Raw genomic sequence first — 22,336 nt, forward strand, 5'->3', positions numbered from 1 at the left:
TCAGATACCCACTTCTCCGGCCCTTTACCTCTTCTACCAATCGCACTCCCAGCTCTTTACTTCAGCCTGTCCCCCCCACTCCTGGTTCACCTATCACCTACCACCTTGTACTTCTTTCTCCCCTCCCGCTACCTTCGTACACGGACTTCTCATCTTTTTCTCTCCAGTCCTGATGAAGGGTCTCGGCCCAAAACGTCAGCTGTTTACTCTTTTCCGTTGATGCTGCCGGGCCTGCTGAGATCCCCCGGCATTTTGTGGGTGCTGCTTTGGACCTCCAGCGTCATCAGATTTTCTCGTGTTTGTGACATACTAATCTAGTAACTTAACCACACGTCAAAGTTCAAGTCAAAGTTGAGTTTGTTGTCATATATGCAAGTACCTGTATGCACAGGTGGATCGAAAAACTTAGTAGCAGCAGGATCACAAGCTCAAAGCATCATATAGTCAATATTCACAAGAACCATAAATTGAACATGTTATTCATAAAGTAAAGTAAAATAAAGTAACATAAAGTAAAATTGGATAGGTATATGGACAGGAAAGGAATGGAGGGTTATAGGCTGAGTGCGGGCCGGTGGGACTACGTGACAGTAAGTGTTCGGCACGGACTAGAAGGGCCGAGATGGCCTGTTTCCGTGCTGTAATTGTTATATGGTTATATTCACAATTTTTAGAGAAGTCAATGTTGCCACTGATTCATAGGAACCTGAGATACTATTAGAGCCCAGTGAAAAGGGAAGTGATTGTAATTTTAAGACTATACTTTCCAGCCAGTTAATAGCGTGCTACTGGGAGAAATCAGACACTGTTTAGGATTATTATTATTCCAGGATTTACTGCATTGGAGTTCATAGAGGACAGTGTCACTATATTAGGTACCCCTGTACACCTGCTTATTAATACAAATATCTAATCAGCTAAGAGGAAGAGGAGTATAGGAAACTGATACAGGACTTTGTGATATGGTGCAACTCAAACTACCTGCGTCTCAATATCGCCAAGACCAAGGAGATGGTGGTGGATTTAGGAGATCTAGGCCTCATATGGAGCCAGTGATCATTAATGGAGAATGTGTGGAGCAGGTTAAGACCTACAAGTATCTGGGAGTACAGTTAGACGAGAAGCTAGACTGGACTGCCAACACAGATGCCTTGTGCAGGAAGGCACAGAGGCGACTGTACTTCCTTAGAAGGTTGGCGTCATTCAATGTCTGTAGTGAGATGCTGAAGATGTTCTATAGGTCAGTTGTGGAGAGCGCCCTCTTCTTTGTAGTGGCGTGTTGGGGAGGAAGCATTAAGAAGAGGGACGCCTCACGTCTTAATAAGCTGGTAAGGAAGGCGGGCTCTGTCGTGGGCAAAGTACTGGAGAGTTTAACATCAGTAGCTGAGCGAAGGGCACTGAGTAGGCTACAGTCAATTATGGAAAACTCTGAACATCCTCTACATAGCACCATCCAGAGACAGAGAAGCAGTTTCAGCAACAGGTTACTATCGATGCAATGCTCCTCAGACAGGATGAAGAGGTCAATACTCCCCAATGCCATTAGGCTTTACAATTCAACCGCCAGGACTTAAGAACTTTTTAAAAGCTATTATTAATGCTTTTTGAGATAGTGATTTAGATGCATATCATATTTTTTACTGAGTTAAGTATTGTATGTAATTAGTTTTGCTACAACAAGTGTATGGGACATTGGAAAAAAGTTTGAATTTCCCCATGGGGATGAATAAAGTATCTATCTATCTATCTATCTATCTATCATGTGGCAGAAACTCATTGCATAAAACCATGCAGGCATGGTCAAGAGATTCAGTCGTTGCTCAGACCAAACGTAAGAATGGTGAAGAAATGGGATCTAAGTGACTTTGACCATAGAATGATTGCTGATCCAGACAGGATGGTTAGAGTGTCTCGGAAAATACTGACCTGGGATTTTCACGCACGACAGTCTCAGGAGTTTACAGTGAATGGTGCAATAAACACAAGAGTGTCCCGTGAACGGCAGCCCTCTGAGTGAAAGCACCTTGTTAATGAGAGAGGCCAGAGGGAGAATAGCCAGGTTGGTTCGAGATGACAGAAAGGTAACCATACTCTACAACAGTGGTGCGCAAAAGAGCATCACTTGAACACGTTAAACCTTGAAGAGGATGGTTTACAGCAGCAAAGGACCACAAATATACAGAAATACACTCAGTAGTCACTTTGTCAGATACCTCCTTACCTAATAAAGTGGCCACTGAGTGTATTTTGAGGTTCCACCATGAATGTAGATGCTTGACAGTTGGAAGTCTGAGAGGAGTATTACAGACCAGTAGGGCCGAATGGCCAGACCCTGCAGAGGAATTCTATGTAATTCTATACAAAAGGCATTCATCTGAGTTTCCCCTCTCTGTTGTTTGAATGAAAACACTAAATGAGGCTCAACAAAAGGGCCGTTGCAACCTCCAGAGCAGATGGGGGTGACTGGAAAACGGAGAGGAAGAAAAGGGAGATTTAAAATAACATTAAATGTATGAAACTGTGATGAGAGGGACGGGTGCAGCACAGCTGCAGCTGGCACAGGGGAGGTCAACGGAATGCTTTCTCGGTTCATTTCCCCACTGCCTGTCATGCTTTCTTCACCATGTTCAATCATCCCTCTGCATTCTACGGACTTTTCCCAATTTCCTCACACTGGACAGTTCCCTGCTGTCGAATCCGAAGAAAACAAGCTTTAGCTTACAACCATTTTCCAGGTGTCGGGAGCGCTTTCAAATCTAGTGTGCATTTTGCTTGCAAGTATTTAAAAAAAATGCCTTCAGTGTTGAAAGTTGGGAAGGAAAATTATGAGGGGTTGGGTGCCTTGGTGGGTTGGAACATTGCCCTCATGGCTCAGGCTCTTGGCTTTGAATCCCGGCTAGACTGATTTTGTAGAAGACTCTACTCTGTCTACTGGCTATAAGGATCTGAATTGAACTGTGTTTGGGGTGGTTGTGTGGGTGTAGATCCATCTCTGAAACTGCCCATAATTCAGTATTAATTGACATCAAGTTGGCAATCAAATTTAGAGAGGCCACAAAAATGGCAAGTATTCATATTGGAATTGCACCCAAGTGGAGCAGGACTGCTCCCTGAAGCTTGGGGTTGGGGCCGTTTACTGGGATCGATATAACGAGTGCTTCTAGCTTGTGGGGGTGCTGGTTCTGCTACCTCTTTCTGCGAGGACGGTCATTAAAGAAGCACCAATTAGATCAAAAGTAAAATATTGTAGCAAGAGCAACAAAGGATGATGCCCATAAACCTGCCAGCTTCACTGGTTGTGCGTTAAAATATTCTATTCAGAATGTGAATAAAACTTAACAATACAACGGTATTGTCAAAGAGGTAGATCAGTAACTATCAGATAAACATTGCAGTTCAGAATACTATTACTAGGTATTTCTCGTGAGGATCATGTTAATGCCTCTGATAAAATGTGGAAGGATGAATTTCAGCTCCTTTACACATTATTAACCTACTGTGTGATGTCAGATGCATCATATATTGTTAAGATATGTTTTTCGAAGCATCAGTTCCCTGGTCATATCGGTAGCATTGGAATTTCATGTATTTCAAGGCAGACCTAGAAAAAACAATGTTGGCACTATACAATGACTAACCTCATCCTGGGAATGTCCCAAAGCATTTTCCAACCTTTTAAAGGTGGCATCACTGTGACCATTAAAGCTAATCTTGTAACCAATGTGCACGTAGGCGGGAAATAAATGAGCAGAGAATATATTCTCTTACTTCTGTGTTTTGGCTCTTTTTCCATCAGTGCCATGAATCTTTTAGATCTCCTTGTGCACACCAGTTGCTCCTCTGAGAATGCCAGTCTCCTGCAGTTCCACCAAGAATGTGTGTTGAAGTCCAATATGTTCAGAGATACCTGAGTGCATTCACCAAGCTGTCTAAGACACAATAAGGTAAGCAGTGGCTCATCTTACCCGGGGATACCCTGCACCCTACCCAGCAAGTACATAATCTAATGTAAGGGGCAAAGACAAAGGATAAAGCAATTCAGGAGATCCTATGAGACACACATTAACTTATTGTTAATCCATTTACCTTCAATATAACATGACCTTTTCCCAACCAAGAAGTGACCTAACCCCTTAAAGATGTGCAGGCAGTAACGGTGAATTAATGGATTGTATAAAGATACAATCCATTGTTGTTCTACGAGGCTGTGGTGTTCTACGAAGCTGTGGTGGCCAGTGCTATCATGTTTGCTGTTGTGTGCTGGGGCAGCAGGCTGAGGGTAGCAGACACCAACAGAATCAACAAACTCATTCGTAAGGCCAGTGATGTTGTTGGGGTGGAACTGGACTCTCTGACGGTGGTGTCTGAAAAGAGGATGCTGTCCAAGTTGCATGCCATCTTGGACAATGACTCCCATCTACTCCATAATGTACTGGTTAGGCACAGGAGTACATTCAGCCAGAGACTCATTCCACCGAGATGTAACACTGAGCGTCATAGGAAGTCATTCCTGCCTCTGGCCATCAAACTTTACAACTCCTCCCTCGGAGTGTCAGACACCCTGAGCCAATAGGCTGGTCCTGGACTTATTTCCACTTGGCATGATTAACTTATTATTTAATTACTTATGGTTTTATATTGCTATATTTCTACACTATTCTTGGTTGGTGCGGCTGTAACAAAACCCAATTTCCCTCGGGATTAATAAAGTATGTCTGTCTGTCTGTCTGTCTGTTAAAGATGCTGGGAAGTGCCTGACATATCCATCTAGCCTACAGGTAACATATGATTTAACATGGCAGCCCAATGGCCTGCTTGACTTGGAACCTTACTGGGTTCTCTGCTCACTTTTGGGAGAGTCCTGCATCTTGGCCCTAACTTCTATCCTGAAGTGAATCCAGAAGTCAGGAAACTGCTTAATCCGGGAATCAAATGTTCCTCCAGGCTGTTCCTAGAGTAGACTGTAAGATTTTAGATTTTGGGAAATCAGGTCAAAATTTGGAAATCATAGTGGTGATATTATTATCTTAGTTATCTTATCTTTATTATTATCTTTAACATCTTTGGACTATTTTTACTGTGCCCATAGTCTGTTTTTTTATCAATTATGCTATTGTTTGCACTGTTGTAACTATATGTTGTAACTATGTGGTTTTGTGCAGGTCTTGTAGCTTTAATTTTTGGTCTTGTTTGTCTGGTGGATTTGGAGCTCCTTTCTGGGGAACGCGCTAAGACGGTAGCACGCTATTAATACGCAGCAGCCTCTCCGGACTCTGGATTGGGGATTGCCAAACGTTATGTGGATTTTCTAGTGTAGTCTGTTTTGTCTTATGCTTTTGTGATATCATTCTGGAGGAACGTTGTCTCATTTTTTAACTGCCTTGCATTTGTGGTTTCTAAATGACAATAAACTGAATCTGAATTAATGTCTGGGTTGAAGATCATAGACAGATTTAAGTGAGGTGTTCCAAGTCTTTCCAACCTGTCTTTCCTCAAGCAAAAGGATCAGGATTGGAATTGATTTGGACTTCAGTTTTCTTTACCATTTTTGGTGTTTGGGTAATTGAAAAATGTGGAAACCCATTGCCATGTTGAAGTGATTCCAAAAGTAGATGTAGTGAAGATATGGATTTTTTTTTTGTTGCTCAAAGATTTCTCTCAGTCTGGGCATCGTGGGTGTCAGTTGGTAATATGAGTACCTTCGAAAATACTGAATGCCTTCATGGATTCAGTTGACCAGAAAACAGCATGTAGTTTAGTTTGTTTTTAGAGAGGCAGCACAATGAGCACTCACTGCCCTATGTGACTGATTAACTTACTAACCTGTACACCTTTGGAACGTAGGTGGAAACCAGAGCACCCAGAAAACCCGTGCAGTCGGGGGAAGAAATCACAAACTACTTACAGATTTGAACGTGGGTCATGGGCGCTGCAATTGCATCACGCTAACCACTACGCTGCAGTGTGCCGCCCACAGTAGCTGCTTGGATTTCAGATAGTCCTTCTATCTGTTTGAATATAACTCTCCTATTGGCTTGAACTGCTCAAGCAATATTTGTGTGAAGAGAATAGGAGTCAATACTTCAGATCAAAGCCTCTTTGCCAGTTCTGAGTCCATTTCTCTTCCCATAGATGCTGCCTGACCTGCTGAGTATTTCCAGCATTGCCTGATGTTTTATATGTATGTATATTCATTTTTAGAATCTTTTTATTGATATATAATCTTCAACAGCTATAAAATGATACAAAACTTCAACAGATTAATATGTATACAATTAATAAAGCTGAAAAAAACTGATCTTAAAATATAAAAATGGAAAAAAATAAAAATTAAAAAAAATTATATATATATTATATTATATTATATCAATATTATATTATATATGCTAGATAGTTTAGTAACTGCATTTTTGTTTTGATTTTCACTTGGCTTCCAGAATAGTTCAGAGCCTTATAGATCAAGTCTAAACCCAATGACAGATCCAGCATGAGGAAGACTGGTGGGTCAATCATCATACGTGTACTGCCTTTGGAGTCACAAGTCTGTCATGTCTAGTTTATGTTAACAGAAAAGAAATGATCTGAAAGGCAACAATTTTATTATTCAACAAGGAAGACAAACAGTTCTTGGCTAATTAAAAAATAACCCTGACCATATTGCAGAAGCTCTGGTAAGTTGGTTTATTATTGTCTCATGTAGGAAGGTACAGTGCAAAGCTTGTCTTGCATATTGTCCATACAGATCAATGTAATTCAACAATGCATTGAGGTAGGTCATGGTGAGACAATGACAGAGTGTAGAATAAAGCGTTACAGTAAAGAGATAGTACAGTAAGGTGCAAAGTCACAATGAGCTAGATTGTGAAGTCAAGAGTCCATCTTATCGTACAAGGAAAACATTCAGCAATCTAAGGGTAGAAGCTGCCTTTGAACTTGACGGTACATGATCTCAGGCTTTAGAATCTTCTGTCCAATGAGAGGGTTGAGAAGAGAGAATGTCTGGGATGGGTGGGACCTCTGATCATGCTGGTTAATTTGCTGAAGCAGCAAGGAATGTAGACAGAATTCATGGAGGGGAGGCTGTTTTCCGTGAGGTACTGAGCTGTTTTCACAATGCTCTGCAGTTTCTTGGAGTCACGAGCAGAGCAACTGCCAAACCGAGTCATGCTTCTTTGTAGTAAATTCAAATTAAATATGTGGACTAGTAAGATCCCAAGACCAACATGTTTCTATAAACTGGAAGAGGGTTTAGTTTAATTCAGATGACGGAGCTGCTAAATTAGCCCAATTTCCTGCTCTTTGTTACTGTGTAGAATACCACCAATACCAAGACTACCTCACCTTCCAATGGTTTCGGGTCAGGGAGGACACGGTCTGGAGATGTTTGAAATCTGATGAAACTTTGTAAGCAAGTATGTTCTAACTTACTCGAACACTAAGAACAATAAGACTGAATTTGAGACAAGCTGCACATTGGAGGAAAAAGAGAGAATAGGATGGTGGGGGGGAGTATTACAGTCAGATTAGTTCACATTGCCTGAGAGCATTGAAAGAGTGGAATTAACAAGTCTCAATGATATTACAGTAGCTTACTGTGATATCAGCATGCAGCGTAACTTCTATAGCAAGCGTTGCTCTTGGCTAACTCTCAAATAGAAAATCTAAGGGGACAAACCCTGTCTGACATGCCCCTATCTGTCATAGACTTTCAAATGGCTTCCAGTGTGTGAGGGGATTTACTGTACACAAACTAATGGATCAGTGGGAGGGTTAACAAGGTAAAAGGAATGTGGGAACTGGCCTCGGTTCAATTTTCTTCTTGGGCTTGGCCTAAGCTAACCCTACCTTGGCGAATTGGAAGCCTCGCCCAAAGTTGCTGAGTCAGTAGCAGACAAGAAAAGCCTGCCCAGATGCCAAGTTTTTCCTGAGTATGGGCTCAGGTTTCTGGTCAAACATACAGATCTGCCATTACTAGAAACCTGAGCCTAACCTATAGTGAACTGTTTGAGGCTCATTTTCAGCCTGGCCCCGATTGACCCAGTTTATTTCAGCACAGTTTTTATTTTGTTATGAATGAATATTTACATATGAATTCCTCATTCCCCTCATTCATTATCATTTCATTGTCACTAATGACTATTAGTATAAGTATCAGACATGCTGGTAAACTTATCAAAGTACATCAGGGCTTATAGTATGCCGCTGTGCCTGTTTTGAAGAAAGATATGTTTGGCAGATGGAATAGTTTCACCTTGCTTGCAGTTTTGGATGAAAACAAGAGGGGCTCTAGCTTGTAGGTCCATTGGATTTATACTGTGCTCACTTGAATCCAGCTGAACTTCCCTCACTTGGTTTCCTTCTTCTCCTCTGTTAGTATTTTTGTCTCCTCTGGGAGATGGTTTGGGTATCAAAATGTGTTTCGTTGAATGATCCTGGGAGACCAAGCCCCATGTTCCATCCTGTTCTGAGAATTATTCCCATTACATCTTGTCAGAGGATGGTGGTTTCACTAAAGTGAAAGGATAGACTTCCATGAAGCTAATTAAGGAAGTTATAAGAACCTGTGGGCTGCAGGAGAAGAGGGTTATTGCTCTCCTGGGGTAAATACCAATAAACCTGGGTCCACACCTGGACTTCGGTTGCATTTAGAAATATATAAGTAAGATATGAATACGTAGTGGTCAGAATCTGGAACCCACCAAAATACGGGATTGTTGTGTATAAGCTGCACTTAAAACATGTATGACAAAATCCCAAGGAAAAAAGGAACAGATTGAGTGAAATGTAAGTATGGGGGCCGGTGTGTGGTGTATAAATACCCGTGTGGACCTGTGATTAATAATAGATTTTATGTTACTTGAGGCAAAGAATACTTCTTTATCCTCATCTTCTTGAGAGCTTTCACCTTATATTTTTTGAACAATTCTGGATTCCAGAGTTTGTTGCCATTTTTATTGGGTGTTAAGAATTGATATTCATTAGGTTCTTTGTCAACAGCAACAAAGCAACTCCTGGTCCATCCCCTGTTCTGCACCATTTGCCAAAACCATTCTATCCCTGCACCGTTCCCCTTGGCAAGGGGAGGACAGGGCAGGTAAATCATTCCTTTTTCACAGGAATTCCTGTTTGGGTGATGTGAAAAGCATCACTGTTTGCTTGTGCTATGTTATCTTGCTGCGAAAGAAAAATCCCGATTTCTTCAGAAAGAGTTTAATACAAGGAAACATAAGTAATGAACAGACTATTGTCCTGAAAATATTTTAAGGTGCATTCCACAAATAGCACAATTGCTGACCAAGGGAAAGCCAATTTGAATTAATTTATGCATCTTAAAAAAAGGGTGAAGACTACTCAGAGGGCAGTTGTGCAGAGGAAGGTTGCTTGCGGTCTTCGCACAGTACAGAATGTGTCAACCATCACTGCTGACACCACAAAGTATAGGTAACTTGGGATACAGTTTCCAGTGAGAAATTATCTGACTGCGTCAAAGCAGGACTCTGAGAGACAGCCTGCACTTACTCAACCTAATAAACCGCACTGGAATAAAAGACATGGTCATCTGCCTGTTTCCCATAGTGATGGCCGTTACCTGGTTACAGCCAGTAGAATTCCATTGGACCCTACTCACTCTCCAGCTGCATATACATATGCTCAACACTTGCAAAAATGGGGGAATAATTAGAATGAGCCCTGTGAGTTGCTGATGTACTAAATACAACTGCTATCGGACATTGCTAGTACCTTTTAGGAGGGGCAGGGGAAGAAGTTAATTCTGAATTTATTTTCACTTGTTTGCAGGATCTGTCCAGGGAGTTCCCTGTGGCTCCAGCGTAAAGCCAAAAGGCCACATCTACCAGGGTCTGAATTGAAATCTCGAACAATTAGCCCTCAGAATCTCGATTTCACCCCCTTGTATTTCACCTCCCCTGTATTTCACTTTGATTCAGATGCAGCTGTGCTCTCTTAAAAAAAAAACACGCTGCAGCTTCCTCAATCCCTTCAGCTGGACAGGGAAATGGACAATTAAGTCTGAGTCATCATTAAGTGACTCTTACATTACAACAGTGGCTACATTTCAAATGTCCTTCATGGGCTGAAAGCGCTTTGAGAGATTCTGAAATGATGAATTTAAATGAGAATGTTTTATTTCTTCTTCCTAGAATGGAGCAGAAGAAAAGCATTCCACTCTCAGTCTTTTGACAGTCAGTGCGATGGAATTGTTGGTGGTTAATTTATCAGCCTTACGGCTGCAGGCACTATATTTTTTCCTTGTCCCGAGTATACCTTCCACACCCTTTCCAGCATTCATCGCAGGCATCAATCTCATAAGCTTTTTCTGAACTGGTTCAATGTGTTAACTTCTTTGCTTAAATCAAAAGAACAGTACAAGTCACTTAACTTTTCTCATTCTATCCATAACAATAAAATTCCGCTGTCATGATAGTCCATATAATTGGTCTAGGCACTAAAATGAGCAAGAGATTGTTTATTGCTGCAGATATGACTTCTTAGTCATATAACAATTGTGATAACTAGATGACAGCCATGTTGTGTGACAATTTTGATTAAATCTGGAAGTTGCTTTTCTTGTGTAATAACTTGAACACTATTATTTGTAGATACTATTCATTATTTTTCTCACTTTCCCACGTGCTCAATGTGATCCACTTACTTACTGTCCGTTATGCTACTGGCGTTAAGGGCAGCAATGAAGGCCCTCCACCTCTGTTGCACACAGCTCTAGAAGGATTCTTCATTGCTTTTTCCAGAACAATTTCATTTAACCAGTCAGGGTTGTTAACTCTGAGCTGAACCCCCGGAGCTAGAGGACTGGTAGGCCACTCTTAGTCTGACCTCTACCCTTTGACCTGTTTGGCATGGGCGACCCCACCAAGAGCCAAGACACAACACAACTCTCCAGGTCATTGAGGAACGTAAGCCTCCAAACCTTGACATGGTTGTGGTCCTCTTGGAGGAATATGAACTAAATCTTGTTGGACCATAAATTATATTGTACCCATAAAGGAAAACTATACGGTCATTTTAAGCTTGCTATGACCTTTAGTGGGTTCGCAGATGCCACAGAATTAGTGTTATAAACTTCTGTTTGTGTACTTCCCAGGACAAGAAAGAATGTGTGCCGGCTGGAGCCAAGGGTTAGACTTGGGAGTGCAGGGGAGGGAGAGAGGTCTGGGGAATGGAAGATCAGTCAGTCCATGGGGTGGTAGGCATTGGTGCGTAGGGTTAGCAGCCAGGAACGGAACCAATGTTCACAGCATCGGGAATGGGATAGGGGAGGTTCTGGTCAAAGGTCTGACCCAAATATAGATTCATGAGGTAAGATCAGTGGGTGGGAAGGAAATCCCAAGAATAGAAGAATGCGACATACTTCTTGTGTGTGGGGGGGGGGTGGTCAGGGGCAGCACAACACTGCTCAATGAAAATGTGAATGCTGTGGAGTGACCAGCAATGATTACAGCCAGGCTAACAGTAGTTCAAATGGGTAAGTGCATTAACAGTGACTTCATTTGACGTACATCCAGCACCAAAGTTGCCTCAGGTTCACAAACACGCTGCAATCAGCTTTTCAGAGCAATGTAACCAGAGTTGGTAATACTTATTTCTGTACTTAGCATGCTCGTTGCACTGTGCAGCACTGCAATAAATTGGTCTCTAGGTCATTGAAACAGCTAGACAAGTTGTAAAAGGGAACCAATATAATTGTAGAATTTCACTCTTCTGCATAGAAGGACTGAAGTTAAGTACTGATCTGCATTGGTCCCTTTACTTACAGAGCATATTATTACATCAGAAGCAGTTCAGAAAAAATTTTATTAGACTGACATCTGAAATGGAGACACAAGGGACAACAGATGCTGGAATCTGGAACAGCACACAAGATGTTGGAGGAACTCAGTGGGTCAGATGTGAAGGGAAATGGACAGTCAACAATTGGGCTCAAGGTCCTTCATCTGGAATGCAGACTACCCATTTCCCTCCATAGATGCTGCCTTGACCCACTGAGTTCCCCAACCATTTTGTGCACTGACAACTGAAGTGGGTGGTTTATTCTATAAGGTTTTGGACACTCCAGGCTTGTTTATGCTGGAATTAAAAAAAAAAGACCTTAACTAAAATGTCTAAATTTCTGAGGGGTCTTGAAAGGGTGGGCCTGAGGAAGATGTTTCCTCATGTGGGAGACTGCAGAATTAATGGCCACTACTTACGGGAAAAAAAGGGTCATCATTAAGTCAAGGACAATTCCTTTTCTCTCAGTTGGCTCTAAGTGTTAAGAACTCTCTTTGAAGGGTAGTGACAGGAGGGACTGTGGAAATTTTGAAAACAGGTATATTCTTATCAAAGTAATAGAACGCATGACTGCTAGGGGCAGGTGGTAATGGGGTGTCGATGTTACAAGCAGGAATCAAACATGATCTTATTAAATGGTGGAGAATGCTCGAGGCACACAGGAGGCCTCCTCCTGCATGTGTGGAAGTACATAACAAGTATTGTAATCATTAATGATCTTACTGATCTATTTTAGTGTAGTAATTCCTTAGCTTTTTTACTGCAATTAGTAACAACGAATACAAAGTTAATCTGAATTTATGATTTAATACTGCAGTCCATCAGCTAGAGCGGCAGCCAACCTATGTGCCATTGTGGATCACACTTGTAATGAGATCTTGATGTGTTTTGTGAGCTGCATCCACACAGCTTCCCATATGGCTATTTATAAAACAGTGTGTGTCAGTTCTCACATAAATTCTGGCATTGTGCTTATTGGGTCCTACTTGGCCTGTGCACTATTGTTTAAGAAGTACAAAACAAGAGAGAGCAAGGAGTAGAAATTTCACCTCACTGAGCCCACATTATGGATGTAAAAGGAGCTAACTTTGTGCGTCAAAGTGATGTGTTCAAAGTGAAACTTATATTGCTCACCCCTCCAGTGAATTAGGTGATCATTCAAGTATCCCAGGCTTAATGATTGGGATGTAGTTGATCCCTTTAACATGAAAAGCTTCTAGAACGTCTTAAGTTATTTGCAGAAGTTGTCGTCATGGCTATCCCTCGAAGTCGAGGAGGACAGTCTCCGTTCCGTTGATCTATCACAGAGCGAAGACACCTGTGCGTGTACTTGTTTAACGTGTAGTTGATGTTGGACTCCAAGAAGCACACGATACTTCACAAATCAACCAACTGATTCCGATGCCATGGAAACCACGACGATTGGAGCCGATGGATTTGTTGCAGCCTTAATCCGCCTTCACAGCCATTGAGTTCGAAGTAACTTCGTCCGCCTGTTCCACTGTTGAGGTCTTGGTTGGATTGTTCTTTGTCAGGACCATGCGGAAGTAGCCTCCCACAGTATGAAGAACGGGTGAATCTGTTCAGATCCTTAAGTGGTGTTCATGGCAAACCTCATGTTCTGCGTCATCTCATCTCTAATGGGATACCTGCTTTTGTAGAATGTGCATTGGGACGCACACTGAGAGCTCACTCAGATAATATTAATGAGGTCTCAGCTCTGTATTGCCAGGTCAAGGTGCCAGCTACTTTACAGGTCATGGAAAACAGTTATCACACTTTTTAAATTCCGAGAAAAGGTCTTAAATGAAATGTTAATTCTGATTCTCTTTCTACAGATGCTGCCTGACCTGTTAAATATTGGTAACTCTTTTGCCTACTTGAAGAATTCTAGCACTCTAGAGCTTTTTTCTGACTTTTCAAAGCCAATAGTATTATTTTTCCTTATGCTACAATGTAAGCCGTGGAAAGTGAGGTTATTTCCCCATTTACACCAAGATTTATTGAGCTTATTGATAATTCAACTCACTTTTGCTTGCTGTAGAACAGTTCCCTCATATTCTTCCATGTGAATTGTTTGTCTACAACCCATATTCTCTCTGTTCAAGTGGCTGTTAGGAATACCGTGGAGTTATTTAAAGATACACAGAAAATTACTTCAGTGTAATCTTCTATTATTCATCTGAAATGATTTAAAAAATGCCACCTAGCTGTGGGACCTTGCTGTGTGTTACCAGACTGCCACATTTGCCTAGGTAACATCAGGCATTTGATTTTGGTGTAGCAAAGCACAACACAAATGCCAATGTTATTTATTCAATTCCAGCACTTGTCAGGCTTAGCTCTGTTACATTGCTAATTTGCATCCTTCAAAACCCTTCTGTATCTTGTCCACTTGTTAAGTTTACTTCCCTTGTCCAGTGTTTCTTGCAATTAGTTTCTTCCCTCACATTCATTCACCCTTCCACTTCTCTTACCACACTCGCTGATGTCTCACCATATTCCAAGTGCTATCCTCCATTCTGTACATATCCTTTTGCTCGTTTTTATCCACCTCTCCCAGTCCATATTGCCTCTTCAATCACAGAACTACATAAGAAATAAAGTTTAAAAGCAAGCCATTGGATCTGCTGATAAATAGACTGCATACTGACTTGCTTGCACTTTAATCTGACACCTTTAAACTCTTTCTTTCTCTGATGTAATGTAGATTATCTTGAAATATAGCTACGTGATTCTCTCAAATGTCCTATTTATCAATATGTCTGAAAGACACTGTTGAAATCTTTATCTTGCTCCCATACCTTCTCTGTATTGTGTATTCCCTGCTTCCCATACCTCTATTTCTTCTTCCCCCTTCTTACTTATTGCATCCTTGGAGCCACATTTCCTGCAGTGCATTGGAGATACAAGACACTGCAGCTGTTAGAATCTGAAGCAACAACTTGTTGGAGGAACTCAGCATGCTGAGCAGCATCTACAGGAGGAAAGGAATTGTCAGTGTCCGGATGCAAGGTTTTGACCTGAAACAGATGCTGCTCAACCTACCCAGGTCCTCCAGCACCTGTTTACTGCTTCTGCTTTGCATTCTTTGACTCCATTTCCTCATGCCACCTTCTTCAACATTTCCAGTCATTTCATTGCTAATTTTTAACTCTCTGTCCACAACCTGAGCACACCATCTTTTCCCTTTAAACTCATCCCCTAGTCTTCACATCTTGGTGGTGTCCATTAGTCTCATGAGACCATGGATCTGTGCCTGGAAAGTCTACTGGAGTATCCTCTCCAGGGCACAGGCCTGGGCAAGGTTGTATGGAAGACCGGCAGTTGCCAAAACAGTAGGTCTCCCCTCTCCACGCCACCGATGTTGTCCAAGGGAAGGGCAAGGGACGATACAGCTTGGCACCAGTGTCGTCGCAGGAGTTGCCAGAGTGAGGTTGAAGACAACGTCGGACTGCCTTAGGGACCAGCTCCGGATTTGTCCTCAGGGTTTACTCCCAAAGCCTTTCCCGTGAGTGGGTTTGGCTGCAAGGCAGCGGAGGTTTGAAATCAGAGTTTTCCCTCTCTTAGACGGACTGCCTTCCCAGGCTGTCAAGCTCCACCTACCCGAACTCACATCTAGTTCACTCAAATCAGATAATATGGGAAAGGATCAACCCACTCCCTGACTTACTCTCCAATAATATCCAAACTCCTGCAAGAGAAGCACAACTTTGTCATAGGGTTTGGAAGCTTGCAAATGACCCAGAGAGCTGTGTTGGCTGGAGTCAGGACTTCATGCTTTGACTCTTGATAAGGTCACCTATGACAAACAGGTCAAAGAGTAGAGGCCAGACTACCTATCAGGGTTCAGGGGTTCAGCTCAGGGATAACATCCCTGACTGGTAAGATAAAACTGAAATGGAAACAGCATTGAAGAATCCTCTGCATCTGAGTCTGATGGTACTCCTGTGTCTCCACCTGGGACTTGCATGACTGACAGTAGTGTAAACCGAGAGGAAGCTACTGACGTGGTGAAGGAAGCCCTGAGATAGAGAAAATGCATTGCTGCCCTAAACATCAGTGGCGTAAAAATGGGCAGTAAGAACTGTAAGTAAGTAATGCCCAAACTAAATTGTTTTCGGAAGAGAATCTCCAATATTAATAGACATGCTGTGTTCCTGGTTTTCCTTTGACGGAATTTTTTAACGTGGCCTGACGTGAAAGTGAAGGTTTAGAACAATGTCTCCTTCCAGTGTTTATCACTGGACAACAACTTCTGAATAATGCAAGTCATCCTTTTGCCAAATGCCAAAAAAGACTCATGCTGCCAAATGTTAAGACTCAGAGCTTTCAGGAAATGGTAGTTTATGACCAACCGTACAAAATTTTGAAGTGTGTGTAAACCAGACATTTCTGGGAGGGAAGTTCATTCTTCACCTAATGGTATGTCTCAAGTTGCAGAGGTGTTACAATTGAATGTTAATACTGGTGGCACATATCAAATTCACACCTCTATTTCTGCTCTCATTCATTCTCAGATCTCCCCAGTTGACTAGGAACATTGCGTTCAAAGATTTCTACCCTGCCTCTTATTTATTTGTTCTTTGGGAAAAGGACATCACTGGTTAGACCAGGAATTAGTGCCCATCCCTAATTGCCCACGAACTATTATCCACATAACTATTATCCACCTTGCAGAGTTTCTGAGCTCACACGTATGGGCCACACTGGGTAAGGAGATGAACCTCTATGATTGTCTAATCAAAGTTCAAAGTAAATTTATTATCAAAGTATGTGTATATCACCATTTACTGCCTTGAGATTAATTTTCTTGCAGGCATTTACAGGAAAATAAAGAAATACAATAGGATTTATGAAAAACTCTAAATAATGCAGACTGATAAACAACCAGAATCAGAATCATTTTGTTGCCATTATGTGGAACATAATAGAATTGATTGTGGTTTGGTGCTAGGCATAAAATACAGGACAATACCATAACAGACAACACAATAGCAATTAACACTTTACAAAACAATAGTGCAAATAGCCATGAGAAATCGACAATTAGCAGAGTGGTGAGCATCTATAATCAAACTTAAATAAATGTGAACGTATGAACAGACTGAATGATTATCAACAGAACAAGGAGAGTGGAGAAGACCATTTAACGGATGTTGTGCAAGGCCAGTTATGGTATTACAACAAGAGTGAGTTCTGTTAAGAAGCTGGATAGCTGCAGGAAAGAAGTTTTGTGTGTGTTGCTTACAGTCATACGGCACAGAATTGCGACCTTTGACCCATCATGTCCTTACCCACCATCCAACATTAGTCACATTCAATAGCATTCATTCTGTAGCTTAAATGATGACTCAAGTGTTTGTGCTTGTCTGAATGCATCTTAAATATTGTGAGAGTCTCTGTCTCCATCGCCTTCTCAGGCAGTGTGTTCCATCCTCTGGGTGAAAAAAATTCTTCCTCGGGTATCTTCTAAACCAACGGTTCCCAACCTTTTTTATGCCATGGACCAATGCCATTGAGCAAGATGTCTGTGGACCCCAGGTTGGGAACCCCTCTTCTGAACTTGGTGAATAAATAAAAGCTGGGGATCTTCTTAAATGTGATGTGGAAGTGATTTTCATAGAACAGCACCGTACAGGCCCTTCGGCCCACAATGTTGTGCCAATCACTTAACCTACTTGAAGATCATTCTAGTCCTTCCCTCCACTGTTGTCATCCATTTTTTTTCATCCATATGACAATTTAAGAGTCTCTTAAATGTCTCTAATGTATCTGCCTCTACTCCAGTAGTGCGTTCCACACACTTACCACTTTCAGTATAAAAAACAACACCTTTGACACCCCCTCTAACCACCTTAAGATTATGCCTTCTCATATTAGCCATTGCTGCCCTGGGAAAAAGTTGTTGGCTGACCGCTCTTTCTACACCTCTTATCAGCTTATGCATCTCTATCCAGTCACCTCTCTTCCTCCTTTTCTTCAAAGAGAAAGGCCCTAGTCATATTTTCTTTTCTATTTTTCCCTCTCTCTCTCTCTGTAGCTCGTACCGTTGATCCCACACTGGATGCCGGCAGCTGCTTCCACAGACCTTCATGGCACTCAGGATTATGGGCAAACCTGTCAATCACTCATTGCGGACAACAGACAGCACAGCCAGCCAGTGGCAAAAATATAGGAAGTCAGTCACCAAAGTCAAACAAAAGGCTGTCACTTAGGGGGACGTTATGCAGGCATTGGAGAGATTCACAGAACATTGGGCGGGGAAGTTAGAGATCTGCATTTTTCCAGCACTGGCATAGATTTTTCCCTGAGTTTTGAAGATTTCATTGGCTGAAGGTATAAGCCTTGACATAAAATCTGATGCAATGGGTTAAGACTTTGCCAATTATTAAATAGAAGGACGCCTTCCAGCTCCTATCATCCTATTGCGGTACTATCCAACAATAATTAAAGCTTTACTGCAATTCTGGACGAAAGGTTGTCTAGTCTGAAGGCAGGAAGTGAAGTTTACGACTTGGTGTCTCTGTTGCCACACTACCCCGTTGCTATGGCTACTGCAAGGGGACTGAGAAGCAGCCAGGGTATGGTGGAATGATGTGTGAGCTTCAGATGCTGGAGGAGGCTGTCCTTGCTGTGGTTACACAGGTCATGCCCTAATGACCGTGTCCTCTTTGCTATTGTTTTGCCCCTGAAAGTTTATAGAGGAAAGCAATGTAAAATCCTGGTTTGGAGAGGCCTGATCTTCTGATTCTCACAGTGAACAGTGTGAGAATGTAGATTAATGGCCTGCTGGTATTTACACTCACTGCCTTCCTCAAGACAGTATATCATTTTGTTAAAGGCCGTTTTCACAGTTCTGGTCATTTTTCCTACTACTTTTGACAGGTTTCTAGACTGAAACCATCTCCTGTGATTTCCCCGTTTTTTTGAGGGAGCTTGCAAAACTGAGTATGTGAGGGTATGTGTGTGTGTGTGTGTGTGTGTGTGTGTGTGTGTGTGTGTGTGTGTGTGTGTGTGTGTGTGTGTGTGTGTGTGTGTGTGTGTGAGAGAGAGAGAGAGAGAGAGAGTGAGCGAAAGAGAGAGAAAGAGAGAGAGAGAGAGGGGGTGTATGTACTCGTGCATGTGCACCTCTGTGTGTTAAAAACTTGCAACAAGATTTGAAAGAGCATAGAGACTGAAACGATTCAGCCTGAACCACATCTCACATTATAATTGAGCAATTAAACAGTATACTCCCACAAGGTGAGGAAGTAGTTAATATCTGAACTGTACAGTCACAAACAGAGACCATTAATCCTCTAGGTTTGTGGTTTTTGTGACCTATCACCTGTACAGAATAGCCTCACCCACTGGCAACATGAAATGGTGACATAGAAAGTTCAAAGTTCAACGTAAATTTATTAGCAAAGCACATAATTATCAACATGATTTATTTTCTTGTGGGCATACTCAGTAGATTAGGAGAATGGACAAAAAAAAGGCAGATAGAGTACAGTGTTGGGAAGTGTATGGTCATGCACTTTGATAGAAGAAATGAAAGGTTTGACTCCTTTTGAAATGGAGAGAAAATAGAGAAAAGTGAGCCACAAAGGGACTTGGGAGTCCTTGTGCAGGATTTCCTAAAGGTTAATTTTCGAGTTGAGTGTGTGGTGAGGAAGGCAAATGCGAGGTTAGCATTCGAGTGAAAAATCAAGGATGTAATGTTGAGACTTTACGAAGCACTGGTGAGGCCTCACTTGGAGTATTGTGAGCAGTTTTGGTCCCGTTATCTTAGAAAGGATGTGCTGAAACTGGAGAGGGTTAAAAAGTGGTTCACAGAAATGATTCTGAGAGTGAAAAGCTTGTCATATGAAGAGCTCTGGGCCTGTATTCACTAGAATTCAGAAGAATGAGGGGTGACCTCATTAAAACCTATCGAATGATAAAAGGCCTTGACAGAGTGGATGTGGAGAAGATGTTTCCTGTGGTGGGACAGTCTAAGACCAAAGGACACAGCTTCAAAATAGAGAGGTATCCTTTTAGAACAGAGACGAGGAGGAATTTATTTAGTCGGGGGTGGTGAATCTGTGGAATTCTTGCCACAGGCAGCTGTGGAGACCAAGACTTTATGTATATTTAAAGCAGAGGTTGGTGGATTCTTGGTTGGTCAGGGCATGAAGGAATACGGGGAGAAGGCTGGAGACTGGGGCCGAGAGGAAAATTGGATCAGCCATGATGAAATGGCAGAACAGATGTGAAGGGCCAAATGGCCTAATTCTGCTCCTGTACCTTATGGTGTTATGATCTTATTTTGCAATAACATGAATGTACAAAATCTCTCAAGGAGTTTCTAGCTATTTACTCAGTCCATGGAGACAGAGAAATACCTCCAGGTCCTTTAGCTGCCTTATTTAGAACATAGAGCAGTACAGCACAGGGTTAGGCCCTTCAGCCCATGGTGACTGTACTGACAATGATGCCAAATTAAACTAAACTCCTTGGCCTGCACGTGGTCCAAGGTTTTCTATTCTCTGCATATTCATGTACCTATTTAAATCTCATTATCATATCTGTCTTCACTGTTAACACTGGAAGCCTGTGTAAAAAACTTGCACTGCATACCACTTTAAATCTTCTACCGCTCACCATAAATGCATGTTCTGTCGTATTCAATATTTCTATCCCGGGGAAAGATTCAGGCTGTGTAGCCTAGTTTGTCTCCCATAATTTTATGAACTTCTATCAGGTCTCCCCTCAGCCTCTGATGCTCCTGAAAAAAAACAGTCCAAAATTGTCTAATCTCTCTATTTAGCTCGGGCTCGCTAATCAGGCGGCATCCTGGTAAACCTCTCCTGAAGCTTTGCAAAGCCGCGTGTCCTTTCCCTAATGAGGCAAACGGAACTGCTCATAAAACTCCAATTGTAGCCCGACCAGTATGTTCTATAGAAGCAACACACACAAAATGCTGGTGGAACGCAGCAGGCCAGGCAGCATCTATAGGAAGAAGTACAGTCGACGTTTCGGGCCAAGACCCTTCGTCAGGACTAACGTTTAAGGTTAGTTCTGACAAAGGGTCTCGGCCCGAAACATCGACTGTACTTCTTCCTATAGATGTTGCCTGGCCTGCTGCGTTCCTCCGGCATTTTGTGTGTGTTGCTTGAATTTCCAGCATCTGCAGATTTCCTCGTGTTGATGCTCTATAGAACTGTGTTTGTATAAATGATGTTGAAAAAATCTATTATTGATTGAGATTTCAATAAGTTAGTACAGTATACTAACTTTTTTATTTTACTCATTTACTTGTCATGGTTACCATTGGTAAAATCTTCATAATTTGCCCACCCTTAATTCCCCTTAAGATGATAGTGGTGAGCAGCCCTTTTCAGTTGCTTCAAGGAATCCTCAGTATAGTTGCGTAAGGAATCCTGAATTTAGGTGCAAGAATGGGGTAGCCCTGTAGCATAGTGGTTAGCACAATGGTTTACAGTACCACCGACCCTGGTTCGATTCCCACCGCTGCCTGTGTGTTCTCCCTGTGCCCCGGTTTCCTCCCACAGTCCAAAGGCACAATCTTTCCTGTGATTGTGCTAGAATTAAATCAGGTGATTGCTGGGCAGCACCCCGCTCAAAGGGCTGGAAGGGCCTCTTCCACTCTGTGTCATCATAAATAAATTAAACATAAATGATTAAAGAACTAACTTTCGTCAGACAAAGTGCAGTCAATATACAGAGTGAGCTTCACGTAGAACAGGCATGAAAAGAAGCAGAGTCATTTAAAACCAAAGCAGATATTAAATTTTGAGGCTTTCCTTTTTCTCAGTAGTCATTAGTTTGGGACCATCCTTGTGGATTTCTCCTACCTTCATTAATGCTTTCTCTTGTCCATATAACTAGATAAATTTGCCATGGACTCAGGAAATAAACAGATAATTCTTTTTCTTCGCAAACATCCACAGAGTACCCCCCCAGTTCCCCCCGCTCATGCACAAGCAGCAGCAAAGCGATGAGGCCCCTCCCCACCAGCAAAAAAGCATCGGCACCCCCCCCCCCCCCACCGAGCACTCAAGCATGCAGCAAGGCATCAATAAAAACATAGACTAGCAGTACTCCAAAGACTACTCGTTCACCCGGTAATTTGACCTACCACAGGCTCCCTCTCTTCCTAATAAATGAAAAAGATGTGTCCCCATTTCATAGCGAAAGGGCAGACATAACAAAAGAACTTGCCGATTTATGGTGTTAAAAGTCTGTTGCATCATTTTTTCTGAGCTCTGCGCCCAAAGAACTCAGGTCTCTTGGCACACAGCAAACAGCCAGCTTGCTGCTTTCGATCTTCCGTGTACTCCCATGACACAACAGGCAGCGGTACCGACCTCGAATCGGCCCACCTCCGGAGCCACGAATATCTGGCACCTGAAGGCGCGCTAGTCTTCTAGGCAGCGTCCTTGGCATATTGAAAAACAGCAGGTCGTGAGGCCCTGAGAGTGGGCCCCATTTCCACAAATTGCCCCAAAATAAGCAAGAATACGTAACATACTCCCTTCAC

Source organism: Hemitrygon akajei, chromosome 29 (genome assembly GCF_048418815.1).
Source record: "Hemitrygon akajei chromosome 29, sHemAka1.3, whole genome shotgun sequence".
NCBI classification, from domain to species: Eukaryota; Metazoa; Chordata; class Chondrichthyes; order Myliobatiformes; family Dasyatidae; genus Hemitrygon; species Hemitrygon akajei.